Source organism: Neoarius graeffei, chromosome 25 (assembly GCF_027579695.1).
Source record: "Neoarius graeffei isolate fNeoGra1 chromosome 25, fNeoGra1.pri, whole genome shotgun sequence".
NCBI lineage: Eukaryota > Metazoa > Chordata > Actinopteri > Siluriformes > Ariidae > Neoarius > Neoarius graeffei.
This window is the reverse complement of record NC_083593.1, coordinates 20,073,551-20,092,594: the sequence shown is the minus strand read 5'-3', so window position 1 is coordinate 20,092,594 and position 19,044 is coordinate 20,073,551.

The following is a 19,044-nucleotide window of genomic DNA, read 5'->3' as shown; positions in this document are numbered from 1 at the left end:
TTTTACGTCTGTGAATTCATCTCTAGTGTATGATGCTTTGCCTGAACATGATCTGGAGGAGTTTGGCTGTGGCTCGAGTGAGTGACTTCCATCTTTGGAGAATCTTTCAAATCTATGTGAACCAAGCTTAGTTCTAGTTATTTCATTAGATGAGCTTACATGTGGTCAAATTTCTGCATCCCTGGTGAAGATAGATTTTTTCTGTACTTTTTTTTCCATAAATGTTATTCCATATTTTTAATAAAAAAAAATAAATAGAAATGTTGGTCCAGATTATCAGTTACTTTAAAAGTGCTGCTGGAACAGTTTGGGTTCCATGATCAGCTGGACTGATTTCTGTTCAAATCAAACTTTGACATGTACAGGTCATTACTCAGCTGTTGGCATCATCTAAATCCATAATAACTATGATAAGATATGAATATAAACAAAACATGTCAAAATAAGAGCACAACCAGTGGAAACCATGCTGGGTAAAATGCAGCTCCAAAAGCACAACGTTGTCAAAAGAGGAGATCCTGGACCCTTCAGCAGAAACTCCACAGGCTGCCAGAGGGCTTGAGGTGGGCATTGTCTGGGAGCAGCAATTTCCAGTGTGAAGCAGACATCTTCTGGGGAGTTCAGAGGAGGCAGTGAGATGACAATGACCTCTGTGGAGTCAGGAGCTGGCATATCATCCACAAAGGCAGGAGGAGAAGCAATGACCTCAGTGAAGCCAGGAGGTCTCTTTCCTCTGAGGGTGGTGGGAGGTATTAAGCCACCCTGTGACACAGCATGAGCAGCCGTTTGAAAAAGTTGGTAGCCGTCATATGATATGGGAGAGTTGGCTGGTGGGTGGGAGTTGGCCAAGACTAAATTAGTTAGAAAAACTGTGGTTAAAAAGAAGAACTGCACTCTTGCCAAGGACATTGCTTTGTTCATCAGGAATTGCTTAAGTTTTTATAGCTTTTTCTTTCTCACTGGTGAAATACTCCTTAATGAGACATTTTAGAATAGAACCTGGAAGCAGACATATTTCCACAATGCAAGTACGGTGTCAAGGATACGAAAATGAGAAAGGGAGGGCATTATTAAAGAGGTATTTATATTGTTTTTATCTAGTAAAAGTAATTTTGTCAGTCTGTCTGTTTAGACCTATTTGCGTTAGGAAGACCAAATGCACAAACTGATTGCTTGATGCCCTATTATTGCTCAGCACGAACCACATCACATGGCCTTTTTGAAGGAGCAATTCTGATTTCTTTCCATAGTTTTGGACCCTTTGTATATTCATTCAAGACCCCCTAAAACTGAACTGATGGCAGTGATGTGTCAGCCATAACATTAAAGTGCATATCCTGGACCAAATTCGGGGGATTTTTTTATATGAAAGTATGTCCCTTTACACACTCATCCAGAAGGGTAATTTTGCACAAGGCCATCTGTCTACAGCAGAAAAAAAAAAAAATAACAAAACGCGTCTGGAAAAATCCCAAGGGAGTCTGGAGCCAGATTCATACATCACATGCGGAAGCGCCAGCAGGCTGCGAGAGCTTGCACGGTTTCAGTGCACAGCCTGTGTAGACCAAGTTTAGCAGCTAGCGATTTTGCATTGAAATATGGAATTGTCACCTGAGCGCAATGTTACTTCACCTTTGGATGAAGAATGTAATGTTGCTACACCCTCCTATGATACTGTTAACCATTTTAATAATTATGTGATAACGTTGAAGAAATTTGCAGAAAACCACCAGGTCATTTTCTCATAAACAAACCAGCGCTGACATAGGATTCAGAGGGAGGCGTCCTGTACGCGACGTCACGAAAATCAGTGTTTGCTGGGAAATCCAAATGCCAAGTTTTTTCAGAGGCGGACCAATTCCCCTCAAATGGCGTGATTTCAACTGAATTTTTCTGGTATTGCGTAAGGTAAAAAAATTGAACAAAATGCAAAATGTCAAGTCAAGTCAAGTCAACTTTATTGTCAAATATGCTATACATGCTTGACATACAGCACAGATGAAATTACAGTCCTCTCTGACCCACGGTGCAAACAGGCAATGCAATAAATAAAAAATAGAATAATTGAAATAAACAATACAAACAGTATAAACACTCTAGATAAGAACTGGACATAGACTAAACACTCATAAATAAAAATAGAATAATTGAAATAAACAACACAAACAGTATAAACGGGCGGCACGGTGGTGTAGTGGTTAGCACTGTCGCCTCACAGCAAGAAGGTCCGGGTTCGAGCTCCGTGGCCGGCGAGGGCCTTTCTGTACGGAGTTTGCATGTTCTCCCCGTATCCGCGTGGGTTTCCTCCGGGTGCTCCGGTTTCCCCCACAGTCCAAAGACATGCAGGTTAGGTTAACTGGTGACTCTAAATTGACTGTAGGTGTGAATGTGAGTGTGAATGGTTGTCTGTGTCTATGTGTCAGCCCTGTGATGACCTGGCGACTTGTCCAGGGTGTACCCCGCCTTTCGCCCGTAGTCAGCTGGGATAGGCTCCAGCTTGCCTGCGACCCTGTAGAACAGGATAAAGCGGCTAGAGATAATGAGATGAGATGAGAAACAGTATAAACACTCTAAGAACTTGACAGACTAAACACTCATAAATAAAAATAGAATAATTGAAATAAACAACACAAACAGTATAAACACTCTAGATAAGAACTTGACAGACTAAACACTCATAAATAAAAATAGAATAATTGAAATAAACAACACAAACAGTATAAACACTCTAGATAAGAACTAGACATAGATAAACACTCATATATATATATATACACACACACACACATACATACATACATACATACATACATACATATTGAAGCAAAAAAACATTCAAGGGCACTTGAGGTATAGCAGGTAAACATGAGATAAGCAGAATAAACAAACTAATAGCTATTAAGATGAGGTAGTGCGGAATAGTGCAAATGAGCGAGGTAAAGTGAAATGTGCAGTCCCTGAGTTCAGTGTATTAATGAACGTTGAGAGTATATATATATATATATATATATATATATATATATATATATATATATATATATATATATACACTATATGTTGGTAACTTGCCAGCGCCCCCTATAACGATCCCACAATTCCTTGCGCGCTCCACCCGGATGTGACGTAAAGTGGAACTGCTTTAACTGTATCGAGAGCGCCTCGAGTCATCCTCTCGTGTTCTGGTTACTGGAGTGGTCGGATGGACTGTTGGCACACTCGCCTACAGTGTTGAGACTAACCGCTATTGTCTGAGAACAGCCTGTTCAAATTAGTTTCGGCCGAACTTTTGAACGACCCGCTAAGTTTCAGTGGTATAGTGGTTTTGATTCTAAACCTTTGCAAAGTTTAACTACAGTTAAGTAGTTTTCCACGCTAAGAGGCATTTGCGGACAGCTTCGCTCCTCTCAGCCTTTTTCTCGTCGACGCATCACCGGAGGTTTCTCCCGAAGCACCGTGGGCCAACTAGGCCTCCATCTCCCTGCTTCGTTAGCCGCGGTTGGACGCAACTCGCCGCTAACCTCCTCTCCTCGGACCGCGACCCTCAGCGCGGACATCGGAGAACGAACTTCCATCGCATTGAGTAGGCACTTGGAAAATTTTAATTTGTAGCTTATTCAGATGGTCGTTAGGGTCATGTTTAAGCTTTGAGCTGTTTAGCATACCCGCTCAGACACGGAAGGTGTTTTTTTTTTTATTGTTTGTTTTGGTTCTGTCTTTTTTCATTGAACTTGTTAGACAGGGTATCTTGCATGATATCTTTCCTTAACTCCATTGCTAGCTTCCCTATCTGATTAGCAGCGCAGCGACAAGTTTGTTATTTTAAGCTCCGAGGCTGGACCGCTACAAGGCCTAGTCCTCTCCATCCAACACCTATTACACACACACACACACACACACACACACATACACACACACACACTCTCTCTCTCTCTCTCTCTCTCTCTCTCGCGTTGAGTTCTTTGCCTAGATAGTCTGTTGGAAATTGTTGTTAAGTACAGTGTTTGGATCCAGCTGTAACATGGTCAGATTCTCCTTAGCAACTTATTGCTAGCTACCTCAGGGTGATACGCTAGCTGGTAGGCTTGTGTTCTCGACTAGGCCTGCAGGCGCCATATTTCCCGACGCCATTTTGGTACCTCCCTCATTGAGTTACCTGTGATACGACACCTAGGCACTGACCGCCATTTTGTTTAAGCATTGCCAGAGTGGCTAGTCGTTAGCATCTGCCCACAGATACATACACACCTACACACACGCACGCATCGGCTTGCCCTAGTCTCACACACACACCTACACACACGCACACACAAGGGATTCTCTTTTCCTATCTTTCTCTCTCTCTTTCCCTCAAATTTATGGTCCAGGTGTAATTGTTCCATTGTTTTGTCTTGTTATTACCTTTGCCCGACATTGAATGTATTTTGTGAGATTATTATTAGTGAGTAGTAGACAAATAAAAGCTAATCAAATTGAATTACATTTTACTTGTTCCTGTTGTTTATTCACAAGGTCAACTATTTAGAACTCCTTTTTCCTTCAAAATTTAGCTTTTGTATACAACTGGGTTTCCCATCTAATGCAGAGCTACCATTAATCTTGAATGTAACCATTCACGGTGAGTATTAAGATTAACAATTTAAGATTTTATGAGACTGATCTTTATTTATAAATGGATTAATTCAATTATCAATTATTACATAATTTATAATTTAATTAATCCCAATTCAACCTACTATATATATATATATATATATATATATATATATATATATGTGTGTGTGTGTGTGTGTGTGTTGGGGGAGTGGGAACTGTGAGGGTGACATGTCAGATGCTGAATGGGGGGCAGAGGGGTGTGCGAGCAGAATCTGTGGCAGGGGGCAGAGGGGGGAGGAGGGGCAGAACAGGGAGGGAGTTGAGCCTCCTGACCACCTGGTGAAAGAAACTGTCCTTGAGCCTGCTGGTTTTGCCCCGGAGACTCCGCAGTCTCCTCCCCGATGGCAGCAGGCTGAAGAGGCTGTGAGATGGGTGGGGTCACCTGCAATCCTGATGGCTTTGCGGGTGAGGCGGGAGTTATATATATCCATTAGAGAAGGGAGAGAGACACCAATGATCCTCTCAGCTGTTCTCACGATGCGCTGCAGAGTCTTGCAGCAGGACATGGTGCAGGCGCCGTACCACACAGTGATGCAGCTGGTCAGGATGTTCTCGATGGTGCCTCTGTAGAATGTGTGCATGATGGGGGCCGGGACTCTTGCTCTCCTCAGTTTACGGAGGAAGTACAGACGCTGTTGGGCTTTTTTGGCCAGTGATGCAGTGTTGTTGTTCCAGGACAGGTCTTCAGAGATGTGCACACCCAGAAACTTGGTGCTGCTCACCCTCTCCACTGCAGCACCGTCGATAGATAGTGGAGCATGCTGGGTGTGCGCTCCCCTGAAGTCCACAACAATCTCCTTTGTCTTCTCCATGTTCAGGCGGAGACTGTTGTCCTTGCACCACATGGCCAAGCGGCTCACCTCACTCCTGTAGATTGTCTCATCGCCATTGTTGATGAGACCCACTACAGTCGTGTCATCCACAAACTTAATGAAGAGATTTGAGCTGGATGTTGGTGTGCAGTCTTGGGTCAGCAGAGTGACGAGGAGGGGGCTCAGCACACATCCTTGGGGGGCCCCCGTGTTCAACGTGATGATGCTGGAGGAGTTGCTGCCGACCCATACAGCCTGTGGTCTCCCCATCAGGAAGTCCAGCAGCCAGTTGCACAGGGAGATGTTGAGTCCCAGCTGGTCCAGTTTATGAATGAGCTGCTGCGGAATGATTGTGTTGAATGCTGAGTTGAAGTCTATGAACAGCATTCTGACATACGAGTCTTTTTTCTCCAGGTGGGTGAGGGCTGAGTGGAGGGCAGTGGAGATGGCGTCATCGGTCGAACGGTTGAACTGATATGCAAACTGGAAAGGGTCCAGGGTGGGGGGGAGGGCAGACTTGATATGCCGCATGACTAGCCGCTCGAAGCACTTCATGAGGATGGGAGTGAGTGCGACAGGGCGGTAGTCATTGAAGCTGGAGGGGGATGGCTTCTTCAGGACTGGGATGATGGTGGTGGCTTTGAGGCACATGAAGACAACAGCCTGGCTCAATGAAATGTTGAAGATGTCTGTAAAGACATCTGTGAGCTCCTCGGCACAGTCTCTCAGGACACGACCAGGAATGTTATCAGGACCCGGGGCTTTCCATACATTTGTCGTCCTGAGAGCTCTCCTCACGCTGTCTGGGGACAGCATCAACACCTGATCGCCGGGAGGTGGTGGGGTCTTCTGTGCTGTGGTGCTATTGTCTGCCTCAAAGCGAGTGAAGAAGTCATTCAACTGATTCAGCAGAGACGTGGAGTAGTCACAGATCAGCGGCGAGGGCTTGTAATCTGTGATGGTCTGAATCCCCCACCACAGGTTCCTGGTGCCTCTGCTGTCATTGAAATAGTCAGCAATGTACTTTGAATACTGTCTCTTGGCCACCCTGATGCCTCGAGACAGGTTGGCTCTAGCTGTCCTCAGGCCCACCTCATCCCCAGCTCTGAAGGCAGTGTTCCGAGCCCTCAGGAGCCTGTGAACTTCCCCTGTCAGCCATGGTTTCTGACTGGCCTGAATGGAGATGGTTCTGGTGACCGTAACGTTGTCCATGCACTTCCTCATGTAGGCAGTGATGGTCTCCGTGTACTCTTGTAGATCTGTGGAGTTGTTGTAGGTGGCCACCTGTCTGAACATGCTCCACTCAGTGGTAGAAAAACAGTCCTGGAGTGCCTCTGATGACCCCTCTGGCCACACATGTATCTGCTTTTTAGCTGGTTTGGTGACTTTAACCAGCGGCCTATATGCTGGCATTACCATAACAGTGGAGTGATCTGAGGCCCCAAGGTGGGGGAGGGGGAGGGCTTTGTAGGCGTCTTGGTGCAAGGGGTAAACATTGTCCAGAGTATTGTTTCCACGTGTGGGAAAGTTGATATGTCCATAGAGTTTTGGAAACACGCTCTTGGGGTTTGCATGATTGAAATCCCCAGCCAGGATGAGAAAAGCATCTGGCTGGGCTGTCTGCTGCTCACTGATGTGCTGATAGAGTTCATTCAGTGCTTCACTCCTGTTGTTATTGGAGCCAGGAGGGATGTATATTGCTACCAGCAATATGACTGTAAATTCCCTCGGCAGGTAGAATGGCCGGCACTTAATAATCATAAACTCCACCAGTGGTGAGCAGTGTTTGCAGACCACGACAGCATTGCAGCACCAGACATCACTGATATAAACACAGAGTCCTCCACCGCGAGTCTTCCCCCCCTCGGCTAGCACTCTGTCTGACCAGTAGCATGTTAGCCAGGCTAGCTGAATGGCACAGTCCGGGACACTGTCGTTAAGCCATGTTTCCACAAACACAAGGACACAACACTCACTCACAGACTTGGAAGATGAGCAAAGCAGGCGGACATAATCCAGCTTGTTGTCCAGCGAGCGTACGTTGGCCAGAGTGATGGTAGGGATAGCTGGCCGGTGAGGGCTAGCCGCTAGCCTAGCCTGGATACCTCCACGCTTGCCCCTCTTCTGCTTCCGCATGTTCCGCCTGTGGCGCTTCCACTGTGGGCTGGATGCAGGAGTGGGGGTCGGTGGTTGAGCAGGCCTCCGGAGCAAACCGTAGCCGCATAGCACTTCCGCATCCGCTGGATTTATATCTGTGAATATAGTTCTGCGGATGTCGAGCAGAAACTCACGGGAGTATGTGTGCCTTGAGACTGATGGATGCGACAAAGACAAACAGATACACACTGTTTTAAAACACAAAAAACACGAAAACACCGTTCTTTCGGGACGGAGAGGAGCCGCTGCATGTGTACGCGCCGCCATCTTGAAATGGAATCTTGAATGTGACAGATATTTGGCCAAAGTTTAATATAAAATAGGAGAATTACATTGATCTTGCTCCTGAATTTACCCGTGATATGCACTTTAACAGGTCAACTTGCGACTAGGTGACTCGCCCTGGTCTGCGGAAGTTGATTAATGCTGAACGCTTTGCCCCTTCAGTACTGAAGAGAGACACTCAGCCTTGCACCCAACTGACGTCACACATTGCCCTTCCAACAAGCTGCATGGCAGCCTACTGGTGGCAATACAGCAGCGATACAAAAACGCTCACAACTTTCTCATAAATGGTCAAACATGCCTGAAACTTTTCTTACAGGGTCTCAATATTACAAGCTACCCAGATAGCAGAGGGTCGTTGATTCGACGTAGAATCATCGGCATGTTCTTCGACCTATACGCCGTAGAATCACCGTCGATCACCGACATTGATTCAACACCGCTTTGCTCATACGAGTTTCCGTTGAAACGACGTTGAAAAGTGGCTGGTGGTCGACAGAGAATAGACCCCCTTTCACCCTTTATTCAACTACGTATTTCGGTCGATTTATAGTTTAATTTTCGGCGATGATTCATCCAACTTTACTTCCTGTTTTATGTACACCAGGAAGGCTACAAATTAAGCAAAACAGGCTAAATTAAACTAGCTAACAATAAAGCATCGGGGCTCTTGCCTAGGATGAACACACACATGCATACTTCAACCATGAAAGTGAAACTTAATTTATATCAATGTGCGTAGGCTACGTCCTGTTTAATGTACAACAGGATATAAAAATGCATGCAACAATGCACCTCTCCTAATGTTTGTCAAGCTATCTATGAGGCATAACTTTTAACATTTATAAGGAACAGAACACACTTGAACAAGTTCTTAGAAACATTTTATGATTTATTTATAATTGTGGCCTATTCCTCCTGCGGCGCAGACCTGTACATGGAAACAGAAAAACATAACCAAAATTAATTTGATGCAGCATTGATAAAGAAAGTCAGCAGTAGGCTATGGGTTTCTAAATGCCACCCTACCTCATTATTTGGACATGGGGAAAAACTATATTTAAAATCCAAAGAGGGATGGAGGGAGGAAAATTAAAACAAAAGAAAGAAATGAAATATAGAGTAGAGAATATTTGATAAAATTAAGGATGTTTTTATTCAGTAAACATTTAAAAAAATGTTCTACAACACTCTAGCCTAGTGACTTACCAGTAACAAAATAGACTTGAAGTATTCAGATCCGCTCTGCATAAAGCAGCTAAATCCTCTCTCTGTCTCCTGGCAGAAAGCTCCTTGGTTTGCTTGTGTCTCAATCACAGCTGGTATTCTGGAGAAAGACTTCTTTTCACCTTTCCCATCAGCTTTGTTAGAACCCTAATACAGCACAAAAGTTTACCATTGTAGGTTTAGGCAGCTGGGCCATAGAAGGTTCACGCTGCACGCTGCATGCTGCACACTACACGCTACACGCGTGTAAAGAAAAGTGGACAAACGTAGCATGACTTGCTCTGGGCCATAGAACGGCGTTCACGTTGCACGCTGCACGCTGCACACTTCACGCGTGAAGCGTGAAATGAACATGCACACTTTTTTCTAGGCGTGAAGATGGAAATTCCAGTCAATGCATGCGGTCACCGCCGCGCCAGCCAATCAGAACGGGTCTAGGGAGATAACTCTATGCTTTCAGGGGAAAACTTCAGAAAAAATATAATTGAATGGTATAATTGAAAAATAGTTCTTCATCGGGATTGTCAAGCAGATTATAGAATGTTCGGTGAAATTCACCACGGGTTTCTCTCAGAAGGAAGTGTTCTCGGCTCCAAATTCTGTTCCTTTTTCTCTTCCTCTGTCTCAGTAAAAGCAGAATGAGGCAATCGTCGTCATCCGAAGAGTCCGTATTGTTGGTTACTCGGTCAAAGTAGAACAGACGCAACACGTGAACATCCAAGCATGAAGTTTAATGGCCCAGGGTCCGGTTCTTCACGTGAACGTGTAGCGTGTAGCGTGCAGCATGCAGCGTGCAGCGTGAACCTTCTATGGCCCAGCAGCCTTATGATGATCCAAGTGCCTCGTGGGTTCACATACCGCGCGCTGCCTTTATTTCCCCCAAATCACGAGTTTGTTGGTCTTCCAATGTGGCGCAGGGTTTGTTTACTTCCGGTTTCGGGTGACGTCAGTGAAAGGGGTCTAATGGGGGCATTACCGCCACCCACTGGATTGGGGTGTAAAGCAGTCTGAACAAAACGTGTAAACATAAACATAGGAGAAATGAACCCGTTTTTCTAACTCGTCCTCACTTAGTCTACTTTTCTTTTTTGATTAGTCTGGATTTGATATTGTAAATTTAAATGTGAATCAATGTATATTCATCGGACATGAACAAATGAATAAATCTTGAGTAATCTTGAGGGGCGTGTGTGTCCGGGGCGCGGTGTCGCGGGGGGGGGATCGAACGAACCCTCCGATCCCCCCTGGCTACGGGCCAGTTGCTCATCCTACCAATGTTGAAAACTGGCCGGCAAAAGTGACGATGGTTCAACGTCGTATATTCAACCTTCTCTGACGGTCGACAGATCAACCTTTACCCACGTTGATTCAACGGTGATAAATCGACCCTCTCAGACGGCGGAGAAATCGACGTTTCACGGCGCCGTTTCAACGTTGATTTTCTGACGTACGACGGAAACCGACCATTCTGACCAAAACTCTACGTCGTTTCAACGACCCTCTGCTATCGGGGTACCAACCCATGCATGTATTTACGTTACATTTTCCATTCGTTTAACATATATTTACATGCAAGAATAACATTTTCTGTTGCTGTTATCTTTAATATTGGTTTAGTTTGGTTTCTATGAGAACTGTTAGATGTGTATTTCTGTTTCTTCACGTGCAGCAGTAAAAGACCTCGGAGTGATTATTGACCCCAGTCTTTCATTCGAAACTCACATTGATAACATCACCCGGATAGCTTTCTTTCATCTCAGAAATATTGCAAAGATAAGAAATTTAATGTCATTGCATGATGCAGAAAAACTAGTCCATGCTTTCGTTACCTCCAGGTTGGATTATTGTAATGCCTTACTGTCTGGATGTTCCAATAAGTGCATAAACAAGCTCCAGTTAGTTCAAAATGCCGCAGCAAGAGTCCTTACTAGAACTAGAAAATATGACCACATCACGCCTGTCTTATCCACACTGCATTGGCTCCCAATCAAATTTCGTATTGATTATAAAATACTACTATTGACCTTTAAAGCACTAAATGGTCTCGCACCACAGTACCTGAGTGAACTTCTGCTCCTCTATGACCCGCCACGCCTACTTAGATCAAAAGGTGCAGGCTATCTGCTGGTACCTCGTATAGTGAAGGCTACATCAGGGGGCAGAGCCTTTTCTTACAAAGCCCCACTGTTATGGAACAGCCTTCCAAGTAATGTTCGGGAATCAGACACAGTCTCAGCATTTAAGTCTAGGCTGAAAACATATCTGTTTAGTCAAGCCTTTTGTTAATGGTGTTTATGAGGTAAAGGAGTAGATCTGGAGGGTCCTCAGACATAGAGTGTTTTGGTAAACTGGGATGTATGGATGCTGTCAGTCCCCACTCGCTTGCTCACTCGAGTTTGTTGACGGTGCAGTGGCTGGCTGCTTTATGTCCCGGGGCTCCCTCATGCCTGTGTTACCTTCTGGCTCTCTCCTTTTAGTTATGCTGTCATAGTTAGTTGCCGGAGTCCCTGCTTGTACTCGGTGCAATATGTATACTGTTCCTACTTATTCAGGTGACATTGGGCATACCTAACCACCTGTGTTTTCTTTCTCTCCCCCCCCCCCACCCCAAATCTGTCCCTCTGAGTTACATGGAGTCAACAGGAAATCTTTTGGTGGAGACGGTGGGGACCTCGACTGGCTATCGTAGCCTGCAGGGAATCGGCTGTCAGACATTCTGTCGCATGTCCCAGACCCGGTGAAATGTAACTGAATTGTCTTGGCCAGGCCTAAGGGTCCCATCTGCATCTCATCATTGCTGAGGAGTGTGCTCCCATCACCCAATCAAGCATCCAGCCAGAGCAGGTCATGATATATTTTTTACCATATTAACATGCCATTGTGCGTCATGCCTGATGTAAAGACTCTCGTCTCTGCGAGCCTACCACACAGATTTAATACTTGTCATTTTTAGGGCATACCTAACAACGTGTTTTCTTTCTCTCTCTCTCTCTCTCTCTCTCCCCCCCCCCATCTGTCCCTCTGAGTTACATGTTGATCCTGGGATTGAGATGCTGGCCTCTTCTGCCCCTCGGACCTGCTTGATCCATCCTGGTGCCCTGTGTCTGGTCGGAGTTTTATCGCCCCACTCCTGTGAAGGACGGCCCCATGAGGACAGTTGAGGGTTATACCTGTTAAAACCGTTAATATTATAGTCAGGCTGTCTGTTGTTGCCCAAATGAGGATGGGTTCCCTTTTGAGTCTGGTTCCTCTCGAGGTTTCTTCCTCATGTCGTCTGAGGGAGTTTTTCCTTGCCACCGTCGCCACAGGCTTGCTCATTGGGGATAGATTAGGGATAAAATTAGCTCATGTTTTAAGTCGTTCAAATTCTGTAAAGCTGCTTTGCGACAATGTTTATTGTTAAAAGCGCTGTACAAATAAACTTGATTTGATTTGATTTGATTTGTATTTTATTTGATATTAACTTTAATGTCAAAATGACACAGGCAGCTAATTAACATGGCACAAATACGGTGGGGAGATTTTTTTAAGTATTGTTGCTCAGCTTATAAGATAGAAATTTAATTTGTGAGATTTTATGTAGTTGTGTGCCATTTTTATTAACATTTAGTTTGTACTTGGTATTATTAAAGAGCCTGGCTAGAACTATAAAGTCTACTAATTATTCAGCGTCATGAAGCGGGAATATTTTTTCTTCCTCTTGCTAACTATGTAACTTTTTCGTATAGCTAACTAAGATGCAGCTCATAGAGCCAAGTATTTCCCATGACAGTAATCCTTTTAATACATTTCAAAAAATATAGTTCAGGTCTGTAAGAATGTTGGTGTATGAATGTGTAGCTGCATCATGTTACCCGACATTAAAGCTCATAGGCAACGGTTTTAATTTTATGGATTTTATGCACATTTGAAACTTTATATGTTAAAAAACCCTCTGTAATTTTCTTCTGGTCCCAAGAAGTATTGTTAATAAGTAATAATTAAAATAAGTTAGTGCGGATCATGGCGAATTTCTGTTCGGCTATTTCCGTGACCACTCGGCGCGTGACGTCATTTAAGCCAAACAAACCGCTGGAGTTAAGTCCACTTCCGTTTACTTACATTGCCGTTCGGCTTGAGTGCAGACATGCATTCAGGAATTTCCAAAGAAAAACCACGCCTTATTGTTGTGCAGTGAACTGTAACAACGGGACTGGTTCAGAAAGAAGTTTTTACTGTTTTCCGAGAGAGGCAAAGAGGCGGAGTGAGAGGATTAGCTTTTTCCGAAAAAGGAGAAGAGGCGGAGTAAGAGGGTTGGCTTTTTCCAAAAAAGGAGAAGAGGCGGAGAGAGTGGGTTGGCTTTTTCCGAAAGAGGAGACGAGGCAGAGAGTGTGGATTGTGCGCGTGAAACAAAATCAAGCAGTCAAAGAAGAAACGGAGCAGCAACACTCAAGCAAAAAGGAGAAGCTTGGAGGTAAACATTTTTACTTTTGCTTGCAATTGACAAGTCAAGAATCCTGAGGGATCCTGTACAATCACTGTGGAAATAAGACAAAGGGATATTTCCTCGCTTAGAGTAGGCTATAAATAGTATAATGCTGCGGATGGCGGGCTAATGTGGCCTACATAGATGGATGGATGGATGGATGGATGGATAGATAGATAGATAGATAGATAGATAGATAGATACTTTCATGATCCAAAAGGAAATTTTGACATCCCGTAGCTCTTAAGACACATACTTATACTGTACATTCAACACACACAAGGACAAAGAAATCGGGGAAACCAGAGCACCCGGAGGAAACCCACGCAGACACGGGGAGAACATGCAAACTCCACACAGAAAGGCCCTCGCCGGCTACTGGGTTCGAACCTATCTGTCTATTTGCCTAGTTTTATAAAATATGGCAATACAGTTAATCAATTTAAGAATTTACTTTATTTTCAATATAAAGACAAGCGAAAGCTATACATCCTGCCATAGTTAATCAGTTATATTGGTATATCTGAAATTAATTCTATACATACCTTTATTGTCAATTGACTCTGGTCGCGTTTTTTGAATTGAATAAGTCAGTTTGGAGATGTGGTCGAGCAGAGTCGGCTGATAATTATATTTTTACATTATACTGTTTTTTTTGTTCTTAATTGTTTGAATATAATTTATATATTTTGTAAGGGGTTGAATTTCAATTGGAGCTTTGCCCTGTATTCTTCTCCTGTCACTTTTGTTATTTATTTGTAAATGCTTATATGTTTATATTTGTGGCAAATTTTAATAAACTAATCTATCTATCTATCTATCTATCTATCTATCTATCTATCTATCTATCTACACTGATCAGCCATAGCATTAAATCCAACTGCCTAATATTGTGTAGGTCCCCCTTGTTCCACCAAAAACAGCTCTGACCCATCAAGTCATGGACTCCACAAGACCTCTGAAGGTGTACTGTGGTATCTGGCTCCAAGACATTAGTAACAGATCCTTACAGCAAGTTCTGTGAGATGCAAGGTGGGGAATCTCCATGGATTGGATCTTTTTGTCCAGCACATCTTCCAGATGCTCAACTGGTTTGAGATCTGGGGAATTTGGAGAACAAGTCAACACCTTGAACTCTTTGTCTTGTTCCTCAAACCATTCCTAAGCAATTTCTGCGGTGTGGCAGGGCACATTATCCTGCTGAATGAGACCACTGTCATTACAGGCCATTGCCATGAAGGGGTGTAGTCCATCTGCAACAATTTTTAAGTAGGGAATTAAGGAATTTAAGCCTTTATTCATCACATGTACATTAGAGCACAGTGAAATTCTTGTTCTGCATTTAACCCATCTGTGGATGTGAGCACACATACCCAGAGCAGTGGACAGCTGTGCTGGTAGGTGGTACATCCACATGAAGGTCATGATCCAAAAGTTCCCATAGAACCAAGACCAGGCCACCTTCTTCCACTGCTCCATAGTCCAATTCTGATGCTCACCTGCCCATTGTAGGCACTTTTGGCAGTGGACAGGGGTCAGCATGGGCACTCTGACCAGTCTGCGTAGCCTCATACACAGGAAGCTTCGATATGCACTGTGTGTTCTGTGCACAGGATTTATTCATTTTATAGTACTGAATATAATGTATTTGTGGTCAGCTGTACGGAACCCTGAGGCTGGATGCAGCACTGTGACCTGTTCAGTTTGCACTTGTGGTGGCTGATAGTTTCGTTCTTTTCTGTGTTCATATGTCATAAATAAATATACCGTAACACATGGATGCCTGTGTTCACCATCATATCAGTGTAAACCTGTTAACATTGTAGATTATCATATAAAGTGTCCTAGTCCCATTAATTCTGCATGGCCTAGACTATAATGCATCATAAATATTTTGTAATGTTGATAGATAGAAAACTTGGACCACCAGTGCATGTGCAGCTCTGTGCAGCATCATGGAAGGATGGAGCCGCTACAGCGGCTAAGCTAGCATATAAAGATGGTTAGCAGTCTTAATTAATGTAATCTAATTGCAGATAATGTCGGGAATCCCAAAATGATCACAGGCTCATATGTTTTAATTCTGTTTATTAATAAAATGAAAATTGTTGCTAAAACACTATGGTGTGAGAGGAATAATACACTTTGGGCTGTGCAGTTGTAGAAAAATGAACGCTTCACATCAGACTGTATCATCCATCCATTATCTGTAGCCGCTTATCCTGTTCTACAGGGTCGCAGGCAAGCTGGAGCCTATCCCAGCTGACTATGGGCGAGAGGCGGGGTACACCCTGGACAAGTCACCAGGTCATCACAGGGCTGACACAGAGACAAACAACCATTCACACTCACATTAACACCTACGGTCAATTTAGAGTCACCAGTTAACCTAACCTGCATGTCTTTGGACTGTGGGGGAAACCGGAGCACCAGGAGGAAACCCACGCGGACACGGGGAGAACATGCAAACTCCGCACAGAAAGGTCCTCGACGGCCGCTGGGCTCGAACCCAGACCTTCTTGCTGTGAGGCAACAGTGCTAACCACTACACCACCACTACATCACGCTTGATTTTATACAGTCTATAGATGTGATGTGACCCTAGTGATTACTGATCAGCTGTCTTAGTGTCACCTGCGAAAAAACCAATCATGTTTTAGAAAAGAAAAGAAAAAAACATCCGCTTTCAAAGCTGCTTCATAGTAACGAGTAACAAGGACCTTGATAGAAATGTAGTGGAGTAAAAAGTACGATATTTGTCTTTCAAATGTAGTGAAGTTAAAGTCATAAGTTTCCAACAAAATTAATACTCAAGTAAAGTACAGATACTCAAAAAGTGTACTTAAGTACAGTACTCAAGTAAATGTACTTCGTTACTGTCCACCTCTGCCCCTTTCTGTCATGATGCTTTTATTTAAATTTGTATATTTATTTTTGGGAAATTCTGTTCTTGATGCTGGTAAAACACTGAAAGTGGATCAATTTGGATGTAACTAATTTAAATCAAACTGAATTGGACATAAACCAAGCCTACACTAGATCTGGCATTATTGTCAATGAAGGCATTATTCTGTCTTGAGCGCAGGTTAAGTTGTGGGTTAAGTTTGGCCTGATGTTGGCATTTCTGTGGCATGAGACCTTTTTTTTTTTGTGAATACACTTTGGGCCAATTTTGGGCAGTGATTCTTTGCAGTATCTGTGCCACTTCTACAAGTCAGATTTGCCCAAATTTGGGCCAGAATTATTTTGCTAACTGAGACCAGATGCAACCTTACACTATCAGTGCTTAATTACAATATCTGAAAAGCACAAATGAAAATGAAAAAACATGACAAAAAGACAAATAAAAATAACAATGAAATGTTTCTTTTTTTTCCAGAGCAGAAAGTATTATGATTTACCCAGTCTCAGAGGTGGACAGTAATGAAGTACATTTACTTGAGTACTGTACTTAAGTACACTTTTTGAGTATCTGTACTTTACTTGAGTATTTTTTTTTTTGGAAACTTACGACTTTAACTTCACAACATTTGAAAGACAAATATCATACTTTTCACTCCACTACATTTCTATCAAAGTCCTCGTTACTCGTTATGGGCGGCACGGTGGTGTAGTGTTAGCACGGTCGCCTCACAGCAAGAAGGTTCCAGGTTCGAACCCAGTGGCTGGTGAGGGCCTTTCTGTGTGGAGTTTGCATGTTCTCCCCGTGTCTGCATGGGTTTCCTCCGGATGCTCCAGTTTCCCCCACAATCCAAAGACATACAGTTAGGTTTACGTGGGGTGGCCTTGGGCTGAGGTGCCCTTGAGCAAGGTACCTGACCCCGACTGCTCCCCGGGCGCTCTGGTGTTGCTGCCCACTGCTCTGAGTGTGTGCGTGTGTTCACTGCTTCAGATGGGTTAAATGCAGAGGATGAATTTCACTGTGCTTGAAGTGTGCATGTGACCAAATAAAAGGTTTCTTCTTCTTTTCTTTCTAAAACGTGATTGGTTTTACAGTCTATCAGTAATCACTAGGGTCACATCATGTCCATAGACTGTATAAAATCAAGTTCAATGATTTCTCCGCAGCATTATTTGAACACGATCAGTTGATGGCAGAATGGAAGGAGGCAGTTCTTCTGTGGAATACACGCACCCACGTCCATACCTAGAACCCATGGTGAAGTTTTCTGAAAGGATTAAAGATTTGTTTCATTTTAAATGTTTGCTTTGTTTGCCAAAAATGAACCACATCACGGCCTCCAAAAACTCACCGTCCGACCTGTGGAAGCATATTGAGGTATGTAAATGCTTTACTCCAAGAGAAAGCTTGCAGTGAAGTTGTTTGTGCTTTTAGAGCTAGCAATAACATTGCAGTACTGATGCAGTCTGGTTAGTCAAATAACTTTCTATGGATTTGCCTGCCAAGTTGCCATCGCCTTGTCCACAGCTAATGTTAACACCTAGCTAGTTAACTTGGACACTGTAAGTTAGTATGTAAAAACGGAGTTACGCGTACGCTAACATGAATAATGTTAACTTATTTGAAGTGCTTTCAGAAATATGTTTTAGCATAATCTTACCAAACAAACAGAATGTAGAAATCTTTCTTTTCTAGTAGTGTTAGCTACCCAATATGATTTCGAGTTTGAAAAGAGTTTGCTAGCATGTCAGGTGGGGTTTCACTGACTAGCTAGCTAAACATTAAACCACCATGATGGCACAGCATGCGTTCATTTTGTGAATTCACATTTCTGTGTTTGGTAAAGGCATTAGGTTTTGTAAGCGTTGTGGCAATAATAATACAACGACGCGTTGACAGAAAATGTACTTTTAATACTTAAGTATTTTTAAAAGCAAGTACTTCAGTACTTTAACTTCAGTAAAAATTTGACTGTCCAACTTTCACTTGTATCAGAGAAAATATTTAATCAGTGGGATCTGTACTTTGACTCAAGTAATGAAGTTGGGTACTTTGTCCACCTCTGCTCAGTCTGAGAAAACTTTTTAGGAACCGAAACTCCTGAAACACGTTCTAGAAGAGGGTGGCTGCACTACCTGTTTCCACCACTAGATGTCCCAGTGATCTTATTTTCCCATTGTTTTGTGAGAAATTCCAGACTGTTATGAGCACGTGGTAATGTTTACTGTGTTAACAATGACCTCACCTCATTTCACTAGGTATTACTACACTCAATGCAAAACACTTTCCGAGTAAGACTTATGAGGACTTTCGAAATGATCTTGATATCAATTTTTATATTTATGAATCCAGCTTTTTTTTAAATAAGAACTCTGCATAAAGTCTTTAAAGCAAAGTGAATACAAAAGACATCCATAACTTTAAAGAATAGCTATGTTTTTCAGTGTCAATATTACTTTACATTTAGCAACCTAACTGTAAATTATTCTTGTTACAGATTATAAACCAATTCGCATGACTTTTCTTATTGTGTCTGCTCCGTG